Source organism: Salvelinus alpinus, chromosome 9 (assembly GCF_045679555.1).
Source record: "Salvelinus alpinus chromosome 9, SLU_Salpinus.1, whole genome shotgun sequence".
Taxonomy (NCBI): Eukaryota; Metazoa; Chordata; class Actinopteri; order Salmoniformes; family Salmonidae; genus Salvelinus; species Salvelinus alpinus.
The window spans coordinates 19,097,170-19,120,357 of NC_092094.1; the positions used below are offsets into that span (position 1 = coordinate 19,097,170).

General features: G+C 42.9%; 1 protein-coding gene and 1 long non-coding RNA gene across 3 annotated transcripts in view; one reads left to right on the forward strand and one right to left on the reverse strand.

Moving 5' to 3' along the window:
* LOC139584458 (G1/S-specific cyclin-D2-like) overlaps positions 1–23,188 on the forward strand; it is a 351,941-nt gene that overhangs the window by 78,808 nt on the left and 249,945 nt on the right. The gene's annotated exons all lie outside the window — the stretch shown is intronic.
* LOC139584459 (uncharacterized) lies at positions 21–21,941 on the reverse strand. Of its 2 annotated transcripts, XR_011676768.1 has the most exons (4): positions 20,525–21,941; positions 18,550–18,656; positions 3,064–3,139; positions 21–1,057 (listed from the first exon to the last, which is right to left on the reverse strand). It is a non-coding gene; the product is annotated as an uncharacterized lncRNA (long non-coding RNA). The 2 variants fall into 2 exon arrangements; XR_011676767.1 differs by lacking the exon at positions 18,550–18,656.

The window sequence follows — 23,188 nt, forward strand, 5'->3', positions numbered from 1 at the left end:
TCCAATGCCATACAACAAATCAAATCAAATCAAGTTTATTTTATATAGCCCTTCGTACATCAGCTAATATCTCGAAGTGCTGTACAGACACCCAGCCTAAAACCCCAAACAGCAAGCAATGCAGGTGTAGAAGCACGGTGGCTAGGAAAAACTCCCTAGAAAGGCCAAAACCTAGGAAGAAACCTAGAGAGGAACCAGGCTATGAGGGGTGGCCAGTCCTCTTCTGGCTGTGCTGGGTGGAGATTATAACAGAACTATGCCAAGATGTTCAAAATGTTCATAAGTGACAAGCATGGTCAAATAATAATCATGAATAATTTTCAGTTGGCTTTTCATAGCCGATCATCAAGAGTTGAAAATAGCAGGTCCGGGACAGGTGGCGGTTCCATAACCGCAGGCAGAACAGCTGAAACTGGAATAGCAGCAAGGCCAGGTGGACTGGGGACAGCAAGGAGCCATCACGCCCGGCAGCCCCGACGCACGGTCCCAGGGCTCAGGTCCTCCGAGAGAGAGAAAGAGAGAGAGAAGGAGAGAATTAGAGAGAGCCAAGATTTTCAAAATGTTCATAAATGACAAGCATGGTCAAATAATAATCAGGAATAAATGTCAGTTGGCTTTTCATAGCCGATCATTAAGAATTGAAAACAGCAGGTCTGGGACAGGTAGGGGTTCCATAACCGCAGGCAGAACAGTTGAAACTGGAATAGCAGCAGGGCCAGGCGGACTGGGGACAGCAAGGAGTCATCATGCCCGGTAGTCCTGACGTATGGTCCTAGGGCTCCGGTCCTCCGAGAGAGAGAAAGAAAGAGAGAAGGAGAGAATTAGAGAGAGCCAAGATTTTCAAAATGTTCATAAATGACAAGCATGGTCAAATAATAATCATGAATAATTTTCAGTTGGCTTTTCATAGCCGATCATTAAGAGTTGAACAGGTAGGGGTTCCATAACAGCAGGCAGAACAGTTGAAACTGGAACAGCAGCAAGGCCAGGTGGACTGGGGACAGCAAGGAGTCATCATGCCCGGTTTGCCGTGACGTATGGTCCTAGGGCTCAGGTTCTCCGAGAGAGAGAAAGAAAGAGAGAACGAGAGAATTAGAGAGAGCATACTTAAATTCACACAGGACACTGGATAAGATAGGAGAAGTACTCCAGGTATAACCAACTGACCCTAGCCCCCCGACACATAAACTACTGCAGCATAAATACTGGAGGCTGAGTCAGGAGGGGTCAGGAGACACTGTGGCCCCATCCGATGATACCCCCGGACAGGGCCAAACAGGAAGGATATAACCCCACCCACTCTGCCAGAGCACAGCCCCCACACCACTAGAGGGATATCTTCAACCACCAACTTACAATCCTGAGACAAGGCCGAGTATAGCCCACAAAGATCTCCACCACAGCACAAACCAAGGGGGGGCGCCAACCCAGACAGGAAGATCACGTCAGTAACTCAACCCACTCAAGTGACGCACCCCTCCTAGGGACGGCATGAAAGAGCACCAGTAAGCCAGTGACTCAGCCCCTGTAATAGGGTTAGGGGCATAGAATCCCAGTGGAGAGAGGGGAACCGGCCAGGCAGAGACAGCAAGGGCGGTTCGTTGCTCCAGAGCCTTTCCGTTCACCTTCACACTCCTGGGCCAGACTACACTCAATCATATGACCTACTGAAGAGATAAGTCTTCAGTAAAGACTTAAAGGTTGAGACCGAGTCTGCGTCTCTCACATGGGTAGGCAGACTATTCCATAAAAATGGAGATCTATAGGAGAAAGCCCTGCCTCCCGCTGTTTGCTTAGAACACTCCTTCCGTAGGCTCCAACTGCTCTTAAACGCTAGTTTAACCGTTCGCTGCGCGTACCCGCCTGCCCGACTAGCATCACTACTCTGGACGGTTCTGACCTAGAATATGTGGACAACTACAAATACCTAGGTGTCTGGCTAGACTGTAAACTATTCTTCCAGAATCATATTAAACATCTCCAATCCAAAATTAAATCTAGAATTGGCTTCCTATTTCGCAAACAAAGCCTCCTTCACTCACGCCGCCAAACATACCCTCGTAAAAATGACCATCCTACCGATCCTCGACTTCGGCGATGTCATTTACAAAATAGCTTCCAATACTCTACTCAGCAAACTGGATGCAGTCTATCACAGTGCCATCCGTTTTGTCACCAATACCACCCACCACTGCGACCTGTATGCTCTCGTCGGCTGGGCCTCGCTACATATTCGTCCCCAGATCCACTGGCTCCAGGTCATCTATAAGTCTATGCTAGGTAAAGCTCCGCCTTACCTCAGCTCACTGGTCACGATAACAACACCCACCCGTAGCACCCGCTCCAGCAGGTATATCTCACTGGTCATCCCAAAGCCAACACCTTCTTTGGCCGCCTTTCCTTCCAGTTCTCTGCTGCCAATGACTAGAAACGAATTGCAAAAATTGCTGAAGCTGGAGACTTATATTTCCCTCCCTAACTTTAAACATCAGCTATCTGAGCAGCTAAGCAATCGCTGCAGCTGTACAAAGCCCATCTGTAAATAGCCCACCCAATCTACCTACCTCATCCCCATATTGTTTTTATTTACTTTTATGCTCTTTTGCACACCAGTATTTCTACTTGCACATCATCATCTGATCATGTATCACTCAAGTGTTAATTTGCTAAATTGTAATTACTCTGCTGCTATGGCCTATTTATTGCCTTACCTCCTCACGCCATTTGCACACACTGTATATAGACTTTCTTTTTTTCTATTGTGTTATTGATTGTATGCTTGTTTATTGTTGTTTGTGTCGCACTGCTTTGCTTTATCTTGGCCAGGTCGTAGTTGTAAATGAGAACTGGTTCATCAACTAGCCTACCTGGTTAAATAAAGGTGAAATAAAGGTGAAATAACAAAAAATTGTTTAAATTTTTTTTTTTAACTACAATGTTATTTATTGATATTGTTATTCATATAAGATGCTATTAGCCTCCTCAACTTCCTGGAATCCAATATAGCTGCTGCTGGGGTCAGGGTATGTATGTAATTGCTGCCACCACAGAGGCTGGGAGTACCTGTCGTTGGCCTCGACCTAGATGTTCTCCCCTCAGCCACTCCAGGGTGAGCCGATAATAGACCAGTCTATATTGTCTAGAGAGACAGAAAATAAATACATGACAATGTTATATACAACAATCAAGAAAATAAATAGGCCTCGGTCTATACCAGTGTCGGTCAGTGTCGTTTAAGATGAGGGAGAACAAATCTTTTTTGTTCATGAACATGGACTTATTTCTATTACAGCATATTGGATGATTGTTATTCATATTCCATGTAACAGCGATAGGTTAAGGCTATTACATGATACTCAAATATACCTATACCCATCATGAGGTTGCTACAACCTAGGCTATGAATGAAAGTTTAGAACGTAGGCGCACACAGGTTGAGAGAAAAATTTGAGGTGACAGTGTTTACATTCAATACTGCCTTGCACACTCGTGCCTGCATCTATCTGATATAGGGTGTAATCATTAGTCCAACAGTTGCAATTTCAATTGGACAAATTCAGGTATGCTTTTCCCTATTTTCTTCCGTTTGCTTCCATTTAAGAAATGTTTTTCAACAGAATCGGCGGAATGAATAAAGCCCTGATCACGTGTAAACAGTTCACTTTCATAGCAGCCACGTTGTATTCCTTCTTGCATGTATGCGCTCTCCTCCTCTCATCTTGTCCCATCGCTTGTGGACTTCAATGCACAACACATTAGCTGTATGTGACCAAGCAAAAAAAACTATCATAGCCGCTACACACAGACTACATCGTTGTCACCATATTAGCTAAAGTAACGTCATAGTCAACATAGCTAAAAGAACTACCGTGTTAGTAAACCCGCTACGATCATGCAGTAACATTACAGTGTATTGTCAGTAAGCAGTTTATCACTTACAGCGGCGGGCACAGTGGCAATAAATGAGTAAAACCAAACCTTAACTTGGCAGAGTTCCAGTGTTGTGTTGGATAGTCATAGCATCCCTCTGTTAAAGCAGGGTGTTTGAGTAGGCTAAACTAGCTAGCTGCAAAAGAAAAATGACAATCTCTCTCTATCTCTTGCTTCTCATTCATTTTGGAAGAAATTAATTTGTTCAAAACTGTTCAACTATTGTCTTTCGCTCTCTGAGTCAACTACTCACCACATTTTATGCACTGCAGTGCTAGCTAGCTGTAGCTTATGCTTTCAGTACTAGATTCATTCTCTTATCCTTTTATTGGGTGGACAACATGTCAGTTTTTGCTGCAAGAGCTCTGATAGGTTGGAGGACATCCTCCGGAAGTTGTCATAATTACTGTTTGTCTATGGAAGGGGGTGAAAACCATGCGCCTCCTAGGTTTTGTATTGAAGTCAATGGCCCAAAACTCTAACCAAAAGGCTACCTGCCGCAATACCATTGATGGCTCTCTTGGTCTTTTATACTTGAAGACTGTATAGCCAACTCATTGTTCGAAGGTGTTAGTGGTCAAGTGTAAGGCTGTTTTTCTTCCTCTTGTGTGTGGGTTTAAAGGCTAATCATTGGTATTAAAGCTAGACTGGCAATTGCAAGCAACATGTTATTCTCTACTACCACTATTGACTTTATACTTCACACTGTTTGGTAATATAAATTCTTGTTTATGTAGACCCACATTGTGAAGTGTGCGTCCCATACTGTACATTCTATTTCTATGGCGCGCATCCACTTCTAGACACTTCTAGATAATGTTTACCTAGCCAGCATGTCATCATTGTCTGACAAACTTCAAGGGGACTACATTAGCCAGTTCCATTATGGGGTGTAGGCAGGATACTGAAAAATACAGTTGGAAGGGTGTCATTAGGGACACTATTTTAATCTTAGAGAGTAATATAAATATCCTGTGAGTAATATTAGCCTAAACACTTACGCTTCACAGAGCTTCTCATTTGGACAGTCAGGTGTGACACCTCGTTTCCAGTTGATCCTGGGCATTCTGAAGAAAGTCTCCAACACATCAGGATTGATGCACACACGCCATCTTCCGCTGCATCATCAGTCTGATGTTCTACCTCCTCCATTATTGGAATAAGCTGGTCCCGTTTTTGTCAACCGAGACATTCACTGTCTGTTGGCACCACCAGTCACTGTGCGTTCTGGGAAGAGCCTGTGTTTCCTGACATCCTGTCTCTCTCCTGTCTCTCTTTTATCTCGGTCAGCCCACAAATGGAACTACACAGCCTCCGTATACTCCGGCTCAAACCAATATGACACAACAGTACCATTCTGAAAATAAGGCAGGTCTCCAATTTCCACTTCATTCTCGATCTGACATTCTTTACTCTAATTAAATTTGACGAGGGCATCAAATATTGTGTGGGACTGAGAACATAACATTTTTGTTTACATCCTTCAATCACACCCACCTTGGAAGTCCCGACCTAGTTTCCGACTCGCCGTGCGCATTAGTCTACTTCCTTGGATTTCAATACAAAAACGACCAAAAGTACATTGTTAAAAATTTGCCTACTGAAATAAGTTACCTTAGAAAGTCATTCCAAGGACTATTGCAGCCGTGGGAGGTCAGAGAGGTGTGTGTTTTAGGAGGCACAGTATTTATGATGGACTTTGACGTTGCATGGGGTTTCTATGGGGAAGGTGGGGGTAGAATCAGCTTATTACCTAAATCTAAATACTCAAGCAATGTCCTTAAAAACTGTCTTGGGTACGAACAAATGACCAGGCAAGTGTTGTAAAGAGCCCAGAAGTGTTTTTGTGTGAACTTCCCCTTTAATGCTATAGAACGACCGATATGGATTATTTAGGGCCGAAGCCGATTTTTGGAGGTCTAGGACACTGATGGCCGATATTTTAGGCTGATATTCAATATCATAAAATTTGGCCCAGAGACAGTCATGTATGCATTAATGCATCACTTTTAAAATCAAACAATAAATATGACTTTGCTTTTACCAATTAGTTAGATAATGGTAATATTTTTTTTTGCTTGGCAAATCTCTTGATAAACTGGGTAAATTAAGATGGCATAGGCCTTCTCACAATACAGGTGAATGTATATTCAATAGGAGTGTGTGCATGAATTGAGTTATTGCGCTTGTTTTGCTGATCAGCATGTTACGCCTGTATGGAAGGACATCATATAGGCACTGCTGTTAGTTTGAGAATATAAAAGAACATCTATTCAATGCAAATGGGTCCAACATAACGTCATGATTTGTGATCACGGTTGCTTATGAAACTAGTATTTTTAGTCATTTTCTTTGTCAGAGCCGGCGTAATAGGATTCGATTTATAGTCCCGTATTGACGCTTTTTCTGTTTGATGGCTCGTCAGATGTCGTAGTGGGATGTCTTATAAGCGCCCAGATTAGTGTCCCTCTCCTTAAAAGCGGCAGCTCTAGCCTTTAGCTCAGTGAGGATGTTGCCTGTATTTTGTTGCCTGTATTTCTTGGCGTTTGGTTGGGATTACAGACTACAAAGGGAAGCACAGCCAAGAGCTGCCCAGTGACAAGAGCCTACCAGATGAGCTAAATTACTTCTATGCTTGCTTCGATGCAAGTAACACTAAAACATGCATGAGAGCATCAGCTATTCTGGACGACTTCGTGATCACGCTCTCCGTAGCCGATGTGAGTAAGACCTTTTAACAGGTCAACATTCACAAGGCCGCAGGGCCAGATGGACATGTACTCCGAGCATGCGCTGACCAACTGGCAAGTGTCTTCACTGACATTTTCAACCTCTCCCTGTCCGAGTCTGTAATACCAACATGTTTCAAGCAGACTACCATAGTCCCTGTGCCCAAGAACACTAAGGTAACCTGCCTAAATGACTACCGACCCGTAGCACTCACGTCTGTAGCCATGAAGTGCTTTGAAATGGCTCACATCAACACCATTATCCCAGAAACCCCAGACGCACTCCAACTTCTATACCTCCCTAACAGATCCACAGATGATGCAATCTCTATTGCACTCCACACTGCCCTTTCCCACCTGGACAAAAGAAACACCTACGTGAGAATGCTATTCATTGACTACAGCTCAGCGTTCGACACCATAGTGCCCTCAAAGCTCATCACTAAGCTAAGGACCCTGGGACTTAACACCTCCCTCTGCAACTGGATCCTGGACTTCCTGACGGGCTGCCCCCAGGTGGTAAGGGTAGGTAATAACACATCCGCCACGCTGAGCCTCAACACGGGGGCCCCTCAGGGGTACGTGCTCAGTTTCCTCCTGTACTCCCTGTTCACTGATGACTGCACGGCCAGGCACGACTCCAACACCATTATTAAGTTTGCAGACGACACAACAGTGGTAGGCCTGATCACCAACAACAACGAGAGAGCCTATAGGGAGGAGGACAGAGACCTGGCCGTGTGGTGCCAGGACAACAACCTTTCCCTCATCGTGATCAAGACAAAGGAGATGATTGTGGACTACAGGAAAAGGAGGACTGAGCACGCCCCCATTCTCATCGACGGGGCTATAGTGGAGCAGGTTGAGAGCTTCAAGTTCCGTGGTGTCCACATCAAAAACAAACTAACATGGTCCAAGCACACCAAGACAGTCGTGAAGAGGGCACGACAAAACCTATTCCCCCTCAGGTGACTGAAAAGATTTGGCATGGGTCGTCAGATCCTCAAAAGGTTCTACAGCTGCACCATGGAGAGCATCCTGACTGGTTGCATCACTGCCTGGTATGGCAACTGCTTGGCCTCCGACCGCAAGGCCCTACAGAGGGTACATCACTGGGGCCAAGCTTCCTGCCATTCAGGACCTCTATACCAGGCGATGTCAGAGAAAGGCCCTAAAAATGGTCAGACTCCAGCCACCCTAGTCATAGACTGTTCTCTCTGCTACCGCATGGCAAGCGGTACCGGAGCACCAAGTCTTGGTCCAAGAGCCTCCTAAATAGCTTCTACCCCCAAGCCATAAGACTCCTGAACATCTAATCAAATGGTTACCCAGACTATTTGCATTGCATCCCCCCCTCTTTTACACTGCTGCTACTCTCTGTTGTTATCTATGCATAGTCACTTTAATAACTCTACCTACATGTACATATTACCTCAATTACCTCGACTAACCGGTGCCCCCGCACATTTACTCTGTACTGGTACCCCCTGTATATAGCCTCGCTATTGTTATTTTACTGCTGCTGTTTAATTATTTGTTACTTTTATTTCTTATTCTTCTTTAAAAATATATATATATTTAAAAAAAATTTAAATGCATTGTTGGTTAGGGCTTGTAAGTAATCATTTCATTTTATTCGGCGCATGTGACAAATAAATTTGTATGGTCACTGTGGGACGACGTCGGTTATGCACTTATTAATGAAGCCAGTGACTGATGTGATAAACTTCTCAATGTTATCGGATGAATCCCGGAACATATTCCAGTCTGTGCTAGCGAAACAGTCCTGTAGTTTAGCATCTGCTTCATTGGACCAGTTCCATATTGGTACGTCCTGTTTGAGTTTTTGCTTGTAAGCAGGAATCATGAGGATAGTGCTATGGTCAGATTTGCCAAAGGGAGGGCGAGGGAGAGCCTGTATGAGTCTCTGTGTGTGGAGTAAAGGTGATCTAGAGTTGTATTGCTTCTAGTTGCACAGGTGACATGCTGATTAAAAGTTTGGTAAAACAGATTTCATTTCCCCTGCATTTTCTTGTTTGATTATGGCCCCTATACAGCTCGCTGAGTGCGGTCTTAGTACCAGCATCGGTTTGTGGTGGAAAATAGACAGTTACGAAAAATATAGATAAACTCTCTCGGTAAATAGTATGGTCTGCAGCATATAATGAGGTATTCTAACTCCAGCGAGCAAAAACTTGAGACTTCCTTAATATCTTTTGAGTCCCTGGGATCAGGGCCTGGTCCGGGCTAAGCATAATGTCCAGAGCTGCCAACTAGTTGAAGTAGAAATCGAAATTGAGGTTAGTGATCAGTGTTCTGATGTCCAGAAGCTATTTTCAGTCATAGGAAATGATGGTGGAAAACATTATGTAAAAAAACCCACACAAAATAGTAGAATTGATCAGTCACCGGCTTCATTAATAAGTGCATAACCAACGTTGTCCCCACAGTGACCGTATGTTAGATTAGAGGGGAAAGGTGGCTTTCCTCTGTGACAACATTATTGCTCCGTCCTTAAGACAGTCTGACCCATTCCCATCCCAGCCTAGAATTTGAACAGGTGATGTCAGAGCACCCTGTAATCCTTACATGTCACTCAGGGACCTAACAAAAAACAGTCATTAAAAGTCATTTACTCTCAATTGCGAAGGCTCTCAGTAAAAACTGTAATTGCGTACAGAAACCACTCACCTGATCTACAGAAGAGAAATTATGTAGTCATTTGTAATAAAGAAACATTTAAACGTTTTGAGGGATTAAAAAGAATAACACTCAGCAGCTCTTTTTCTTGGAGGCTATTTCAGTCCTACTGTATTTAGGTTAGTTATTGACGTTTGGAAAATATGAATAACTTAAAATGTTATTTACACTTCTGAAGTGTTCATTAAATCTTTTGTAATCTGAAAATTATAATTAGCTTTGTTACTTCACTAGTACAGCACCTGTAGATGTCTCACAAGTCGTGGTAATGTTCATTGTAGTTAATGACACAACTCTGCCTCCACAGGGTGTTATATAGCCTACACAGATTGGTTTTAGGTTTGAGAGAGAAACATATGAAGTTTCATCTCTGACATGGGAATGAAATCCACTGATCTTTACTGATCAGGGTATTCTGAAATCTAATTTATAGTATATCTATATATTAGAATTAAACACTATTTATCGCAGTGCTGAATGGGGCTTTTCTACTAAATAGAAAAAATACAATGCAACTATTTACAAAGCTTCTGGTTCCATTTTTATGAACAATGTGTGTCACCAAGAAAATAAAGTGAACAAGCCCCCCCAAAACCAATAGGATATAAAAGGCGAGGCAAAGCTACTGTTAAAAAGCCCTTCTCAGCTGTAAGAAAACATATGGCTCAATGTTTCTGTTAACTAAGTTTTGTTCTCTTCTCTCTTTCTTTTTAATTTGGACATTTATGAGTTTTGGGATTTAGTAGAAAGATAAACTGGTTAACTTTGGGCCTCAGCAGTGTGTGGTCCCACTGTGACAATTTCCCAGTTACTTATGTATCCTTCTGCTTCAGACGGCCAAGACATTGGTCTTCAGAGATTGGCCTGCTTTTCCATCAGCCGTCAGGTCAGATTTTATGGCCATCTGGTCGCCCATTGCAGAGGCAGTGCGGCTTTACCTTGTGAATATGTGTGAGTGGCGGCCTTGCGACGTTTGACCTGTGCTTTCCAGGTCCTGACCTTCACCTCATTTCCTTGCGAGCAGCCATTCTGACAGCAGGGTTACGTTTATCTGATACCCCCAGATAAGTGCTACTTGAAAGTGCCACATTTCGGGAAGCAGCCCTCTCTCCTTTGATACTCTGGTTTCTGTTATGACCCTCCTCTGTCCTCACCAAACCTGAGTCCATCTGGACAGGCCCCACACCAGGCTGCCGTAACCCCCCCCCATGCCCTGCCACACCAACTTTGTCCCAGTTTTCTCTCTCTCTCCCTTGTTTCCTTTACTTTAGGCTACCTTAACCTTTGTTTGCTTCCGCTTTTTACTTCTGTAATTATAAACTTTGCTCGTTTAAAGAGGCATCTATTGGTTTTACATTCACATTGTTTTTAGCTTCACTAGAATCTGAAATATCTTCATTGATATTGAACTTTAGACCTCTAGCTTTTTGGCCCTGTGTGGTAGTCCATAAATTAACCCTCCTTTGAGAGCTGGTCTGGAATTCCGGAATCTTTGAACTTTCCGGACTGCCGGCTGCTTTCAGAGTCCTAAGGAATCTTTCAGTGGCTCTTGGTGCCAGGGGAAGCCGACACCAAGCTTGATCCCTCCCCCCATTGCTTGCCTCTGCGTCTTCTAGGAAAGAGCACGCAAGTAAGACATCCTTGACTGAATCAAGAGTGAGATGGCAGCGGGTGAAAACTGACTTATGTGCCACTCAACAATATTCCTTTGGCAGAGAGGGGGAAGTGGTGTGTTAGGAAGCAACTATAGAGTATGTGTTGCAAAGTGTTTGAACAGAGGAGGTTGAAATCCATTCTCCACTTTGGCATGCCTGGCCGTTATTAACCTTGCTAGCTTGGCCCTGTGAGAAGAGCTGGGCTCTGTAGCTGAGAGCAAGGCCGGCAAGGCCGACAGCAGCACCCCCTTCACAGGTGCCTCTCTTCCCCCAGTGAAGGGCATAACAGCACCAGCTCCCCAGCCCAGCCCACCCCAACCCTGCTCTGGCTGGCCTTACATCAGTGGGAGAGGACCAGCTAGCTCCTCTCTCACGATGAAATATGTCAATAATGTCTGAAAGTATTTGTTCTATTGGATGACCATTTCTGAATAACATGTAGACTAGTTCAAAATATGCGCAGGGTTGGATGAATTTAGTGCTGCATTTTATTGTGACCATTTGTGTACAGCATAAATGTACAAACTGATATTCACAATACTGTACTGTATGTAAATGATGCTTTATTCTTACTTGGTATTTAGAGTTTTCTGTCCTTCTCACATAACATAAAGACCGGTAGAAATGTAACTGGTGCATTTTAGGGTGCTTTAAGACTTTGTTGCAGTCACACCTTATTTTCTGAGATTTCTTTATTTTCTCATGTTTGCTTTTCTCTCATGTGGCATGAGACAAATGGTACGCCTTGAAAAGCACCTATCGGCTTTGACTTAGGATATAAACACAAAATGTGTATACACCCATGATGGTTTGCTTTTGTTCTTATTTTGGGCTGTGGCCTTACAATACTTTCTTAGAATTTCACTTGACTTTCCGTAAGCGTCATCCTCTGTATGAAAGTTATATAAGTAGCTTTGACTTAACTCTTGGTTTGACTTACCCTTGTCTCAGCTTATGTGATAATGCTCTTGCTTTATCCTGTCATAAATGTCTTTTAGACATTCAATAACCTCACATGTATCGTAGGATGAGAGTTCAGCCATGTTAATTGTTTCTGGAGTTTGACAAAAGCACTTTCGAGTTTGAACACTTACAGCACATTACAGAAGAACAAGAAGTCCAGACTAACCTGTACTCCCTCCCAGAGGTCTGCATCATATAGGCCTATACAGTGTAAGCACTTGGGTTATGGGGTGAGGAAAGGGCCCTGTTACAAGCTGCAGCACGGCCTGTGTGCACTCCTGCTCTGGCATGCAACAAAGTATGTGCCAGTTCCCATGACTCGCTCACTATGCCATGCCACTTTTAGTTATTCCCCCCCCCCCAACAAATGTCACTCACATTGAAAAGCTGCATTCATACAGGAATTAATGTAAAGTGTATTTGATGTGTCCATGTGACGTTAATGTCACAAAGCAGTAGCATAGACTTACTAATAGAATATTTCATATTCATGTAATTTCTTCCCCATTTACCTTTTTAATGATTTGATGGTCTAGTAACATGGCATGCTCTTATTGTAAGGTTGCCCTGTTATTTACAGTACAAGTCAAAAGTGTGGACACCTACTCATTCAAGCGTTTTGCTTTATTTGTACTATTTTCTACATTTTAGAATAATAGTGAATACATCAAAACTATGAAAAAACACATATGGAATCATGTAGTAAACACAAAAGTGTTAACAAATCAAAATATATTTTAGATTCTTCAAAGTAGCCGGCCTTTGCCTTGATGACAGCTTTGCACAGTCTTGGCATTCTTTCAACCAGCTTCATAAGGTAGTCACTTGGAATGCTTTTCAAACAGTCTTGAAGGTGTTCCCACATATGCTGAGCACTTGTTGGCTGCTTTTCCTTCACTCTGCGGTCCAACTTGTCACATCTGCTCCTGCCACACCACTAGTGGACATCCGGTGTCTCCTTGACCTGCAGCCATTCCCCTAGTTCCCTCTCCCTCTCCCTCTCCCTCTCCCTCTCCCTCTGTGTGTGATTGTGTGGTTGGAGACAGGTGTGCTGGAGTCAGAGCAGTTCCCCACCAGCTGCAATCCGTTCCATAATCAAGACCTCTACAAGTGCAGTTAATTGCCAATTTCTGAGGCAAGTAACTCTAATGAACTTATCCTCTGCAGTAGAGGTAACTCTGGGTCTTCCTTTCTTGTGGCGGTCCAGTTTCATCATAGCAAATGATGGTTTTTAAGACTGCACTTGAGGAAACTTTCAAAGTTCTTGACATTTTCTGTATTAACTGACCTTCACCTTCATGTCTTAAAGTAATCATGGACTATATTTTCTCATTGCTTATTTTAGCTGTTCTTGCCATTAATATGGACTTGGTCTTTTACCAAATCTTCTGTATACCAACCCTACCTTTGTGTTGACAAGTGACAAATGCATTGATACTTTGATCAATCTTATCAAACTGCCGGCAGTTAAGCATGATAAGCTGGAGCATCCCCTTGGAACGGGCGCATTAAATGTCAACCTTGTCTGACTTGGTCAGAAGTTCGGCCATTCCACATTCCTGACTAAGGGATAAAGCTGCTCTAATCCCTTTTACCAGGTAGCCAGAGTTGGCAGCCGAGCCTGGAATTCCAGCGGCATTCCGATTTGGGGAAGTTGCTAGGGTCTGGATGGACAATTCGCACAACAAAGGAAGACTCTCATTCAAAGAAAATAGGGTTTAAGTGCTGTGAGAATGTCAGCCGAAGTCATGTGGATAGTGGCATATTTAGAGAGCTTTTGATTCGGCGGCTGCTCTAAAAAGGGCTGAGGCAATTGGACGTCCACAAGCCGGGAGGCTGACGCAAAGTGGGAGGTGGGAGGCCGGTCTTGATCTCATGACAAGTCTGGCTGAAGGTTGACAGTCCAGAGCAGATTGCAGTAGGCTTATCTGTCAAAGCCAAGCCAATGAGCTGCAGTCCTGCAGTACAGCCCCAACAGTACTGACTTCAGAGTCACAGAGGGCACAGTCTGGCATTTTATCTGTCTGGAGAATGCTGTATGGTGCTGCTAAAGACCACAGGCTCCATAGAAGTACAGGGGCATTACTGACCTGTCTCACTGAGTCCTCATAGCCCAGTGGAGTCGGTGTGAAAAACATGGAGATATACACTGTGTGTACAAAACATTAGAAACACCTACTCTTTTCATGACATAGACTGACCAGGTGAATCCAGGTAAAAGTTACAGTATGATCCCTTATTGATGTCACATGTTAAATACATGTCAATCAGTGCAGATGAAGGGGAGGAGACGGGTTAAATAATACTTTTTAAGCCTTGAGACATTTGTGCCATTCAGAGGGAGAATGGGCAAGACAAGATATTGAAGTGCCTTTTGAACGGGGTATGGTAGTGGGTACCAGGCACACCGGTTTGAATGTGTCAAGAACTGCAATGCTGCTGGATTTTTCACGCTCAACAGTTTCCTGTGTGTATCAAGAATGGTCCACCACCCAAAGGACATCCAGCCAACTTGACACAACTGTGGGAAGCATTGGAGTCAACATGTGCCAGCATCCCTGTGGAATGCTTTCGACAGCTTGTAGACCATGCCCCGATAAATTGAGGCTGTTCTGAGGGCAAAAGGGGGTGCAACTCAATATTAGGAAGGTGCACCTAATGTTTTGTACATTGGCCTCTCTTTGTCCTGTCTGAGTAGCATTGAGACTGAACAAGACTCCATGCAACCTGAACAAAAGCCATTAATCTGCAGTACTGTACACGCCAACATGAATTCTTTCAGTTCAATAAAACTCTGGTAAATGATAGAGGGCAGCATTTTCACTTTTGGATAAATTGCGTGCCCATAGTGAACTGCCTCCTACTCTGTCCCAGATGCTAATATATGCATATTATTATTACTATTGGATAGAAAACACTCTGAAGTTTCTAAAACTGTTTGAATGATGTCTGTGAGTATAACAGAACTCATATGGCAGGCAAAAACCTGAGAAATATTCCAAACAGGAAGTGAGAATTCTGAGGCTGGTCGATGTTCAACTCATCGCCTTTTCAATTCCCTGTAAGATATGGATCTGTTTGCACTTTTACGCATTCCACTAGATGTCAACAGTCTGTAGAACGTGGAATGAAGCCTCTAGTGTGATGTGGGGCCGGATGGGAGGTGTTTCAGTCAGTGGTCTGGCAGAATGCCAATTCCTGGTCATGCGCATTACACCTGATATCGCCTTGCGTTCCATTTCTTCTAGAGACACAAAGGAATTATCCGGTTGGAACGTTATTGGATAGTTATGATAACAACATCCTGAAGATTGATTCTCTACTTAGTTTGACCAGTTTATTCGACCTGTTATATAACTTTTTGAAGTTTTCGTCCGAGTTCGCCTGCATCTGCGCGAGCGTTTGGACATGTGCACTAAACATGCTAGCAAAAGTAGCTACTTAGACATAAGTAATGGACATTATCGAACAAAACAACGATTTATTGTGGAACTAGGATTCCTGGGAGTACATTCTGATGAAGATTATCAAAGGTAAGGGAATATTTATGATGTAATTTCGTATTTCTGTTGACTCCAACATGGCGGAGAAATGTTGTTTTTATCTGAGCGCCGTCTCAGATTATTGCATGGTGTGCTTTTTACGTAAAGTTTTTTTTAAATCTGACACAGCGGTTGCATTAAGAACAAGTGTATCTTTAATTCTATGTAAAATATGTGTCTTTCATCGAAGTTTATGATGAGTATTTCTGTTATTTGACGTGGCTCTCTGCAATTTCTCCGGATATTTTGGAGGCATTTCTGAACATGGCGCCAATGTAAACCGAGATTTGTGGATATAAATATGCACATTATCGAACAAAACATAAATGTATTGTGTAACATGATGTAACATGATGTCCTATGAAAAAAATGGCTGTGTTTTTCTGTGGCTATGTACTGAGCTAACATAAGTGTTTGGTGTGCTTTCCCCGTAAATCCTGGATGGCTGGATTCACAACATGTGTAGCTTTAATTTGGTGTCTTTCATGTGTGATTTCATGAAAGATTGATTTTTATAGTAATATATTTGAATTTGGCGCGCTACATTTTTTCTGGCTTTTGGCCATGTGGGACGCTACCATCCCACATATCCCAGAGAATTTAAGGAAGAATGGGTCTATTTCACTGGGTTCACAATCCCTATGTTTATCGGGGAGATCTAATTAGCATAATGTCTGCTTACTGCTGGCCAGACGTGACTTTTTCATTGATATACAAATAACGTTTGTGTTATAGCCTAAGTATGTCACAACCTAAGTATTTTGTTGTCAGAATGGTCCCTATCTCTCTCTGCTTGAATGATTGAAAAAGTTGATATGGTCTGTATGTATGGCCTAGTCAGTATGACGGAGGGCGTTCAGACGGTAATGTATATCATGTTTTCCATATCAAATGGGTGGTCGTCATACACTCCCAAATCTACATCTCAAACCAAGATTTTAAGACCCATAAGTTTATGATTTATCACTCTCTGTCTATGCAAACACAGTATATTCTAACTCCCACTTATATTAAAGAATGTGAAGAATTTGGCACATTATAGTATAATTGTAACGTGCTGGGAGTCGGGAAGCCAATTCAGGGAGTGAATCTGGTTTTTGAGATGGTGAGAAGGGCATGTCAGCCTCTATTGGCTCCCTGCTGTTAGTGTTGTACTTGAATCAGTCCCACAGTGTTCATGAACAGCCACACAGACAGACTGCAGATTCACCAGGCAGAGCAGGACCCTCTCTGTCATTCTCCCTGAACTCCAGACACTACAAGGCGTCCCTGTTTCTTTGTGTGGCGTCTGTGAAGAGGCGTGTTTATAGACACAGAACATAAATCAGACATGTGTTAAGGCCAGTGTTGAAAAGTTACACATATGTGAAAGATGCTCTGTGTTGTAATGGCAGTACATTCAAAACACACAAGCATGCACGCACGCACACACACACACATACATACATTCATAGAGACACATTGACAAACAGACACACATGTGAATAGTAAGTACCACATTCTCCCACTGTAAGATAGATTTTCCACACCACAGAGGGTGCTCGCTGCTTTAACTAGAATCATCCTCAGTTGATTCTGAATGTGACAGTGGGTTTTCTATATGTAAGTTGCTCTTTGACAAGAGGCTCTTCTTATGTAATGCTTTCGAGTGCCAGCCCTTGTCTTTTAGCTGTACCCATAATTAGCACACAGTAGGCCTATATCTCACATTCCTGTTCGGCCTGTCACCCCCAAAAGGGGGAATCAATAACAAGTAAGTGTCCCCTGACTGATGGCTAGAAGTGGGACAAGGAAACAGGAGCCACCGTTCCCTGATGTCACTGAGGAAGAATCTATCTTCCCCTTCACATAATCAACCAGCTGTGTCCGACTCGTCCAACATGTCACCTATTTTACAATCCATCCCACACTGGGTCTACTCTCCCCTGGTTCCCACAGAGCCACGGTAACACTGCCCAGAGGAAAGGTGCCCATTCCCAGCGTTCCCAACCAGCTCACTGTTTCACCGCCTGGAAATCCCCCTCCGCACAAAGAGACACAAATATAATACTGCACCACTGCAGGCGGGGGAGGTATTCAGGGGGTATTCACAGGACAATATTGATACGGGAGGCACTTTTGTCTGTGAATCCTTCTGGGAATGCACTCAGTTGTTGTGGCTATATGGCCCCGCATTCTATCCAAGTGCAACAGGTAGCTAGGTGTTACTTGTTATTGATTCAAGATAAGCGTAACACTTACGGACGCTCTGTTTTCTTTCTTTTCCTTTTTCCGTAGTTTTTTCTGGGAACCTCACATGTGAGAAGCTGATCTGTCAGCTGATGTTATCTGATTATGTGTTTTCAGCCTACATATTCAAATACCACCGATTTGGACATTGTCTGCAGGAAGTGTTGTACAGTATAGGCCAGTAGTCTGTGTTACCTGACTGTTTCTGTATTCAACAATGCTACAGGGCAATTTCACGATAACAGAATTAGGCTGATACTCCGATTTTTCACTTTAAAATGTATGACAAACATAAACCATTGACTTCAAAGTTTAACAAACCATAAAACTATGCACAAGGACTAATTTTAACAATATAGACAGAACATTTTACAAAAACACATTTACTTGAAGAACAGTGCAGATGCAAAGTTTGGTAACAGAATGACGGTTTGTGCTGTTGGTGCCGTAAATGTGTTTTTGTACAATTTTCTGTGTAAATTGTTAAACGTAGTCCCTGTGCATAGAGTCGTATGGGTTGTATGGTTAAAATCAATGGATTTTGTTTGACATACATTTTAAAGTGAAAAATCTGAGTTTCAGTGTAATTCCATTCTCGTGGAATTGTCCTATGTCATTGTCACCTTTTACCTTGTAAGTTTCTCAAGACATTATTCCTTCATAGGGATGAGAGGAGACCTACTGTACATCAATTTAGTATAGGCCTACTATAATGCTAAACTGGTTTTAAACATATGTAAAACTATGTATTTTCCTGAGAGCTCCTTCCCAGCAGACATAGAGACCAAGCACTAGTCTTACCAGACCAGGTGTGTGCTGCTGCATCCTGGTGGTCCTCCAGGGACATGGATTCCCAGTCACTGAAGTAGTAGTCAGAGAGCCACAGTCACTGCCTGTGTGTGTGTTCTCTGTGTGTGCAGAAAAATGAGGCTCTCTGCAAGACGTTGTTTGAATGCACTTCAGACACCGGGAACAGGGCTATACGTACAACTCCATATGTACTGGCTCACCTCTCCTTACCACGTCATATTTCCAGCCCCATGAATGAGGCCCTCAAGCAGGAACTGACAGTAACACAGAGCCAGACAGCTCTAACATAGTCTATACCAGGAATATGCAACTTTGATGGGGGTGGGGGCCACAAAAAATCGGAACTCCTCATGGGATGCCGCAGTGGCTCACCGGTCTGCATCCATACCCACACATGTAGTCAGGCTCTAGCCTTTTGGTGGCCCTAAGCAAAATTTTGATTCCCCCACCTTGCGACCAAAATATTTTAGTGGCCCCCCTCTTGACAGAGGAGAGAACAGATGTACGTTGTAAGAGTTAATTTCCTGCAATTCTATACATTTTGCCATGGGGCATAGAGAACATTTTGCAGTTTTAAAGCAAGTTTGCTGCAAATCTACACATTTTGCCATGGGGCGGAGATAAGATTTTGCAATATTATGAATAATTTCATGCAATTCTATTCATTTTGCCATGGGGTGGAGAGAAATGTTTGCAGTTTTTAACATGATATCTGAGAGTGACTAACAATTCAATGGGGCTCCCCTCGGTCGGTCATTCGACAATGATGACTACAAGTTTAGATAGCTAGCCGCTAGACTTACTTACAATGTAACAAGAGAAAAACTGCTGATGCACATCCAAATTTGGAAATTGCACCTTGTGTATTGTACTATTCTAACACTCAACAGTAAGTTGATACCCCAACTGAGTCCCCCCCCCCTGCCTGCAGTTGCCCATCCCTGGTCTATACAATAATAGACAAAATACGTTTATTTTCGTATTTCTACAGAAATATGTTGTAGAGGACAGGGCCTGGTTTTAGGTTGCAGCAGGAGAGGGCCTGTTTTTCTAAGAATCCTTCAGAGTGATGCCATACTATTCCCTTTATGTGGTTTTTATATAATGTTTGCACAATTTTTGCAACAGAAATGACTCCCTTGGCTGCCTTTTATATGCCACTGTTTTATCATATGTTTTGAATGTGAATCAGGAAGCAATTGTGAAGGTTTGAAACAAATTATGTCTTGTGTTCAAACCTTAGATACTCATTCAGGATATGCTTTGTTAGGACCATAACTGCATGATGGAAGTGGATGAGAATGATGTTGACCAATGAAAAGCTCCAATTAGTTACTACTAAATAGGGTTCGAAAGGTCAATTGTCCACTCAGAACACTTCAACTGACTGGCGCTGGGGCGGCGATCATACAGAGCCATGTCAGATAAGAACTAATACAATGGAGTGCTTATAACAATTGCTCCATACAGAACAGTAATGGGGGGAAATTTGGACTGTTCTATGTCTGCAATTAAACTTTTAGCTGCGAGCCAAATTATGCAAATATGACTATTGAGTAAAATCAAAACACTGTTTTTATAAACGATAACATATCCAGACATTGCAATTACACTGATATAGACCAACTCAATGTTTCAATTATTAGAAGTAAATAAATAAATAAGTCTGATTTGTGAACTAGATAAGTTGTTTTAAGTGTTTTATTTTCCCAAGTCAATATGGAGGTAATTATTTGATATTGAATTCATGAGCACATCATTTGTTTTTCTTCTGACATTTTCCTGAAATGAACAGCTCCCATACCTCAATTGTTATTAAATGGGAAAAAGAGCAATGAGGGACATGTACACATTATCATGTTAATAATTCATAGATAGCGATGGTCTTCCAGCTAATAATAATGTAGCAATATCAATAGAAATAATATTATCTAAATGTCAAAGCAACAATGAGAGTGATCCTTACCATTTGTTGTAGTCATGTAGCATTTCTTAAAGTGGAAGCAATAGTTATTGTCCATATGCTAAGCTACGTTTTCTAGGTTTTTGATAAATTCAGTTAATGTCTGTTTAAGTGAGCTGTCACTGTCTGCTCAACGGACTTGTAGAGCATATGCAAATGTTATTTTTTCTGTCCTTTTGAATATAGGTTGTACTTCCTTTTCACTTCAAGCTAAAGTTTTAGGGGAATTCTGAATCACCAAGGCTATTTAAAGATGTTTGTGTTTGTATGGTTGTTTGGGTGTTTGTCCATTGTTGTTTTGCTATCATGCCACATAGATGCCTGCCCATGTAGTCTTCTTCTGTTCAACTCTACTAATCTTTTATTGTCTGTTGGCCAGCTGTGTGAATTGACAGAGCAAGACAAAGTCAGTTTGTCCATCTGCCTGTCCCTCAGATTTCAGCTTTCACGTGCACCCGGACACACAGACTGGGCTGGTGAACAGAGACCTGGTGTGCTGACTCTGTTACTCTCAGTCCCCCCCTCTCTCTCTCTCACTTTTTCTCACTCACTCACTCACTCACTCACTCACTCACTCACTCACTCACTCACTCACTCACTCACTCACTCACTCACTCACACACTCTCTCTTTCTCATTCTCTTGTGTTTTCTCTCTCGTTCTCTCACTCTCTTGTTCTTTCTTTCTCTCTCTCTCTGCTCTGAGGTCTGCAGGGTGATGCAGATACTGCTCTGGTGGCTGTGATCCGATAGTCACTGATAGTTGTCTTTGTCACGATTAGGCCCAGAGCTCAACAGCTCCACAGCCCCACTGAGCAGTGCCTGCAGGTGCCTGAGAAAGAACCTCAATTGAGCATGCCTTGTCAACTTGGTCAAAGGCAGATGCGGAGGTTCGCCATATGGAGATATAAATCCGCCACAATCCCCTTTTGATACCAGGCAAGAAATATAGCAAACCCAGGATACAGGCAGGAAGCCTCAGTGAAGGAAGGTACTATTTTGGGTGAACAGTCCCATTGTCTATGATCTAGGGATGGGAGGCTGGGGGTGGGAGAGAGTGATGTTCTGGTGAGGCAGCATGGCTCCTCTCCCCTACCACTCCCTCCAGTGTTCCACATTCAGAGGGTCCCTCTGTCCCCTTTTCTGTGACTACATCATGGCAGTCACATGAGACATGTGCAGAGGAGAGGAGGGGGTGTTATATAACTCGTCTTCAGTTACTGCTGGAGAGAGCTGCCCCGTCTTAAAGGGTTTTGACTAGATACAGCTTTTGTCAGATTTGACTTTTCAAAGTAGGTTAGGAGAACTAGCAGGTTAGGATAGTTAACATAGCAGGTTTAGGATAATTCGTTTAAGGTTAGGAAAAGGGTTAGCTAAAATGAAAAAAAGATCTACTTTTGTCTTAATTTGCCAAAATCTGTATCCCTCCTAGCCATGATGCAGTTAGGGTTAGGGTTAGGGTTAGGGTTAGGGCGCCGATGGCAGATTTTCAGAACATGCCCGTTTGTTTGTCTGCCTTGTCACAATCATGCTGTTTAAAAAACAATACCTCCTGCCAAGAGAGGGAGGATTGATGAAGAGAAGGTTAGGCCTTGTACTTTTTATGGACCCAGATGTGAATATATATAGAAAATAATCTAAAAAGCCGAGATCAGGAAATGTGTTCTCAAACATACCGGTAGCCCTTTCCTGCACTCAAAGGACCTAGTGGCATCATGGGTGGAATGCTATTAAAATTTTAGATAATTTCATAATTAATAAATATTATTTATTTATTTTATGCTGAAAATCTGTCCTACAGTTTTGTTATATTTCAGTGTCCTGTGATGTGTATAAAGTGTAATATTGGGGTGCAAACTCAAAATGAAATACATTTCAACTCTTATGTCTGACATGGTACATGGGTCTTGTTTTTGTAAGCCCATAACCATGTGTGTGAGGTGTTTAAGACAACCAACAAACACTCTGTGTGAGCCTGATTGATCCCACTGCAGTAAAAGGTTATTCATGCAGTTCTTAGAAGTGCTAACCGTAAACATTTTCAAGGTTTTGTAATATTCTACTTTCTCTTTCAATGTTTATATGTAACAGTTTAGAGATCCCGCAGTCAAACGTGTGAGTTGTGACCTCACTAACACCACAAGGCCTCACACAACAACTGTGAGGGGAATTCATGTACGTTACGGGAATTGTGTGTTTTCAGTTTAGTATTACTGGGTCTGCAACTCTCATGGTCGTATCCTCAACTGAAAAGGCCCCCCACTCCTAGGTTTTCTAAATCCTCTAGAGACGACTAGAAAAATAAGCGGAGGTCGTTTTGAGACGCGGCAAAGTATTTACTTCTTCACACGGCTGATGGTTCTCCAATGGGTGTAACATTGGCACAGGAGACATATCAGACCAAAGACAACACAACAACAAGTGTAGAACTGTCCTCTGGTGGCGGAGTCCGCCCGGAAGGCAAAGCAAACAAACAAACAAGCTGTAGGTCATAAATGCCTAACAGTGGAGGTAGTTCATGTGCTGTCTGGGAGTATAACAGGCCTCACACTCCATGGGCCTCAGCCGCAGCACAGAGCGCAGTACAGCCACCCCAGCTCACATGTGCACCCACGGGTTCCTGTCTCACCGATCGCTCTAGCCCAGCCATAGAGCCAGCTGGTGACACA